The sequence below is a fragment of the Oncorhynchus mykiss genome, chromosome 19 (genome assembly GCF_057628025.1).
Source record: "Oncorhynchus mykiss isolate SJ-2025 chromosome 19, ASM5762802v1, whole genome shotgun sequence".
Lineage (NCBI taxonomy): Eukaryota > Metazoa > Chordata > Actinopteri > Salmoniformes > Salmonidae > Oncorhynchus > Oncorhynchus mykiss.
The window spans coordinates 67838522-67844521 of NC_143040.1; positions in this window are offsets into that span (position 1 = coordinate 67838522).

Genomic DNA, 6000 nt, shown 5'->3' on the forward strand with positions numbered 1-6000 from the left:
GGAGTGAGGTGTGAGTGTGTGTGTGTGTGTGTGCTCAAACACACATGCATGTGGGGGTCTGGGAGAGGAAGTGTGTCCATCTGATGAATGGGCATGTGCCCGAACTTAGATTTATGCACTAATTGTAGTCTCACCCATTCACCTCGAATGACCCGTCATTAGAAATGACCACAGGTGTACAAAAGTTAAATAAAACACCCAAAATGTAATGGAAATCATCAAAATGTATTTTGTGTGTGTTCAGATGCCCTGTGTGGACAAAGTCATGGAACCTTCTGACAATCAAATTAAAGAGAAAACGTGTAAATTGGTCCAATTCGACCAGATCACAGAAGGAGGGTTAAATTCATCATCCAAATGTCTTTCCAGTGAGGGTGATCAAACCACACAGAGGTCATACAGAGGTCATACAAAACCTTCAAAGAAACGTTTCTCATTACATTAGACTGATTAATAAAAAACAGTCAAACATTTCACACATTTCGTATCCCATGTTTACATTTAGTTTCCAGTACATTTCTTATCAAAATAATTCACGTGTTATATTAAAACTCATAAAATAAAGACTTTAGAAAATGCCATGTGTGTGCCCCTTTAAGATACCACGGCACTAACCCATATTCATAACCAGTAAGTTGTGTGTGCATGCTGGTGTGTGTGTGTGTGTGTGTGTGTGTGTGTGTGTGTGTGCGTGCGTGCGTGCGTGCGTGCGTGCGTGTGTGTGTGTGTGTGCGTGCGTGTGTGTGTGTTAAATCATATGGCAAAAACAAACAAAAATGGCTAACACTCATGATTGTTCTCTCCTTACTAGAAGACAATGTTTTCATTGTAGTCTAACATAACAATATTACTCTATATTTTTAATACCAACCTCTGTTGGATATTTCCTTTCTGCCTCACACTCATTAAACGTCTATTATTATAAGATTAACATATAATGCACCAAATCCACAAAATACATCAGCCAATTCCCGAGGGAAAAGATGCATTTCGATGGGAGTTAAAATAGTTCACAATACCTGAGCCTCTTTCTGCCCTCAACTTAAATTCAGTCAGTAACATGGACCAAATGCTATTGAAATTACCAGTAAATCCCGCAAACAACACAATTATAATGGTTCGTTGTCTTAACATCTGGCACATGATAACGACACAATTACCAGAAAATAGTGTTTCTTTGCAAATATTTCACATGCGCAAAGGGGATTTAGCAGTCAACGAGTTGAATCGACATTCATTGATCTGGAAACAGATCTGGCAACAGATTATATTTTTCGTTGAGACATAAACTATCAAAAATAAAGAGAGTCACACACTCCATATATAAACTCCAAGTAATTTATTGGGTATTTACCAACGTTTCGGCATCACTGTGCCTTCTTCAGGGTAATGTCATGAATACTTTAACCAGGTTAAGAAGACAAACAGTGCAATTAGTGCAACCAATGACAATAGTGAGGGGTGTGTCATAATGATTAAGGTAATTAGAATGCATTAGTGAAACTGTTAAAAAACAGTTTATGGCATATTAAATACACTGCTCCAAAAAATTAAGGGAACACTTAAACAACACAATGTAACTCCAAGTCAATCACACTTCTGTGAAATCAAACTGTCCACTTAGGAAGCAACACTGATTGACAATACATTTCACATGCTGTTGTGCAAATGGAATAGACAACAGGTGGATATTATAGGCAATTAGCAAGACACCCCCAATAAAGGAGTGGTTCTGCAGGGGGTGACCACAGACCACTTTTCAGTTCCTATGCTTCCTGGCTTATGTTTTGGTCACTTTTGAATGCTGCCGGTGCTTTCACTCTAGTGGTAGCATGAGACAGAGTCTTCAACCCACACAAGTGGCTCAGGAAGTGCAGCTCATCCAGGATGGCACATCAATGCGAGCTGTGGCAAGAAGGTTTGCTGTGTCTGTCAGCGTAGTGTCCAGAGCATGGAGGCACTACCAGGAGACAGGCCAGTACATCAGGAGACGTGGAGGAGGCCGTAGGAGGGCAACAACCCAGCAACAGGACCGCTACCTCCGCCTTTGTGCAATGAGGAGCAGGAGGAGCACTGCCAGAGCCCTGCAAAATGACCTCCAGCAGGCCACAAATGTGTATGTGTCTTCTCAAACGGTCAGAAACAGACTCCATGAGGGTGGTATGAGGGCCCGACGTCCACAGGTGGGGGTTGTGCTTACAGCCCAACACCGTACAGGACGTTTGGCATTTGCCAGAGAACACCAAGATTGGCAAATTCACCACTGGCGCCCTGTGCTCTTCACAGATGAGATCCTCAGACCCCTTGTGAAACCATATGCTGGTGCGGTTGGCCCTGGGTTCCTCCTAATACAAGACAATGCTAGACCTCATGTGGCTGGAGTGTGTCAGCAGTTCCTGCAAGAGGAAGGCATTGATGCTATGGACTGGCCCGCCCGTTCCCCAGACCTGAATCCAATTGAGCACATCTGGGACATCATGTCTCGCTCCATCCACCACAGACTGTCCAGGAGTTGGCGGATGCTTTAGTCCAGGTCTGGGAGGAGATCCCTCAGGAGACCATCCACCACCTCATCACGAGCATGCCCAGACGTTGTAGGGAGGTCATCCAGGCACGTGGAGGCCACACACACTATTGAGCCTCATTTTGACTTGTTTTAAGGACATTACATCAAAGTTGGATCAGCCTGTAGTGTGGTTTTCCACTTTAATTTTTAATGTGACTCCAAATCCAGACCTCCATGGGTTGATAAATTTGATTTCCATTGATAATTTTTGTGTGATTTTGTCGTCAGCACATTCAACTACGTAAAGAAACAAGTATTTAATAAGAATATTTCATTCATTTAGATCTAGGATGTGTTATTTTAGTGTTCCCTTTATTTTTTTGAGCAGTGTATATTAGGCTATTGTTATCATATAGAAACATAATTGAATATTGTACATAATATTAGCATCCACATACATAAATGTTAACATATTTAATTGTTTCGTTTTTAATTTCACATTTTCACATTTGTTACATGTAGTATTTTGGTTCAACCTTAATGCATATTAATGCATCATCAACAGGAGGAACATTTTAGGTGTACGCTAATAATCTGTGGAAAGAACATGAAAGAATTGTTCATAAGAAGGGTCTGAGATCAAAGTCAATATTCAGACCACTAGGGGTCAATGTTTTAAGACAGGATATCCAGTAAGCCTCCCTTTGTAGTAGTAGGATCTCGATGTTACCTCCTCTCCTTGGTTGAGAAACATACTTAATGCCTGTGTATTTGAGGGAGGAGATTCCTTCATTACGTCACATTTACTCCGCAGTGATTTTTTTATTTGATGGAAACCCTAAATTATGGAACCCTAACACTAAGTTATTACTAGTTATGTTACTAGTAACTCACACTGCGGAAAAAAAAATGTTTCAAGCCGTTTAATGTATTAACCAGACCGAGAAAATCCCATTGTTTATAGTTTAATTGGTTAGAATAAGTGAATTCCCCATACTTTCCTATCACAAATGTAACAAATATTGCCCCTACACTCACTTTTCGAATGACTACAGGGCCCACACATTACGCTTCGGTATTTTTCTGCTACCCCTGCAATTTGTATTTATTTTATTTGTATTTCGCCTTTATTTAAGCAGGTAGGCCAGTTGAGTACAAGTTCTCATTTACAACTGGGACCTGGCCAAGAGAAAGCAAAGCAGTGCGACAAAAGCAACAACACGGAGTTACACATGGGATTAACAAACGTACAGTCAATAACACAATAGAAAAATCTATGTGCAGTGAGTGCAAATGTAGTAAGATTAGGGAGGTAAGGCAATGAATAGGCCATAGTAGTGAAATACATCCTGGAGTGATAGATGTGCAGATGATGATGTGCAAGTAGAGATACTGGGGTTCAAAAGAGCAAAAATAAATAACAATATGGGGATGAGGTAGTTGGGTGGGCTATTTAGAGACGGGCTGTGTACAGGTGCAGTGATCGGTAAGCTGCTCTGACAGCTGATGCTTAAAGTTAGTGAGGGAGATAAAATTCTCCAGTTTCAGTGATTTATGGAATTCGTTCCAGTCATTGGCAGCAGAGAACTGGAAGGAACTGTTGGCGCAATTATTAGAAAATGGAAGAAGATCAAGATGACGGTCAATCACCCTCAGTCTGGGGCTCCATGCAGGACCTCACCTCGTGGGGCATCAATGATCATGAGGAAGGTGAGGGATCAGCCAAGAACTACACGGCAGGACCTGGTCAAAGACCTGAAGAGAGCTGGGACCACAGTCTCAAAGAAAACCATTAGTAACACACTATGCCGTTATGGATTAAAATCCTGCAGCGCAAGCAAGGTCCCCCTGCTCAAGCCAGCGCATGTCCAGGCCCGTCTGAAGTTTGCCAATGACCATCTGGATGATCCAGAGGAGGAATGGGAGAAGGTCATGTGGTCGGATGAGACAAAAATATAGTTTTTTGGTCTAAACTCCACTTGCCGTGTTTGGAGGAAGAAGAAGGATGAGTACAACCCCAAGAACACCATCCCAACCGTGAAGCATGGAGGTGGATGTATCTCTATAGTACCTCGGGATCTTATTCTGGCTTTCATCAGGACTCTGTCCTGGTATCTATAACACGCATGACAGGATAGGTACTGTTTGGTGTAGCACAGAATTTTCAACCAACCTTAGATTGGCAATGCTGTCTTCGTCCTCAACTCGTGGAAACAGGAGTCTCAAAATGTTCGTGCCCCGTTGCAGTGGGTCAACATCGCCAAGCTAAGGTTGGTCTAAAATTCTGTGCTACACCAAACAGTACCTATCCTGTAACTCCCAGTAATGGTTGGGTGAAGATGAAGACGAAGATGAAGTATCTCTGGTTGAATCACATTATCTGGTGTAACAGTCTGTAGCTAAGAGAACTAGTGATCAGCAGATGATGGGAGAGGTGGTCATGATGAAATTGCCAATCCAAAGAAACATACATTAAGTTCAGGGAACACTTGTTCAGCTGTGTGAGGAGTGTTGTCATGCCATTCAACTTCTCTTGGGTCATATTCTGCTTGAATTCCAGCATAATGTCCAATCCATCGAGAGGGATACAGTTCACAGGATACAGTTCTGCAACAGACACACGCAGGCAAAGGGATTATGTTTCTCTCCAAGAATCTACTCCAGGAAGAAGCACAGGCACCACATGGTATTGTCTGTAAAACATAAAAAGATAATACATTAAAGATGGAACCAGAGCGCAAAGCACCACCCCACACCATTTGTAGTCTTTCAGAGACTGGAAAAAATGTGTCAGCTTGTATATTTAGCAATGCATCCGCTGATAGGAACATTGCGGAAAGACGTTCAATGGCTCTATCATACAAAGACAACCAGATCTACACACACAGAAAAGTATAGTGCGATCAGTATCACATAGTGCCTTCATGAAATTCCACAAAGCAGGACAACATTTATTTTCAGATCTCGCCAATTTTCATACTTGAGTAAAAGTAAAGATAAATTAATCAAAATGACTCAAGTAAAAGTGAAAGTCACCCGGTAAAATATTACTTGAGTAAACGTGTAAAAGTATTGGTTTGAAATATACTTGAGTATCAAAAGTTTGATGCAAAAAATGTGTTTAAATATCTAAAGTAAAAGTATAAATCATTTCAAATTGCTTATATTATATATTTAGATGTTTATTGTCATTTTTCAACAGCCAAGGGCACACTCACATATCATTTACAAAACAAGCATTTGTGTTTAGTAGGTCTGCCAGATCAGAGGCAGTAGGGATGACCGGGAATGTTCTCTTGATAAGTACGTGAATTGGATATTTTTTCTGTCCTGTTAAGCATTCTTTTGGGTGTCAGGATACATGTATGGAGTAAATTGTGACATATTTTATTTTAATTTTAAATGTACCCCCTTTCCCTCCCCAATTTCATGGTATCCAATTGGTAGTTACAGTCTTGTCTTACCACTGCAACTCCCATACGGACTAAGGAGAG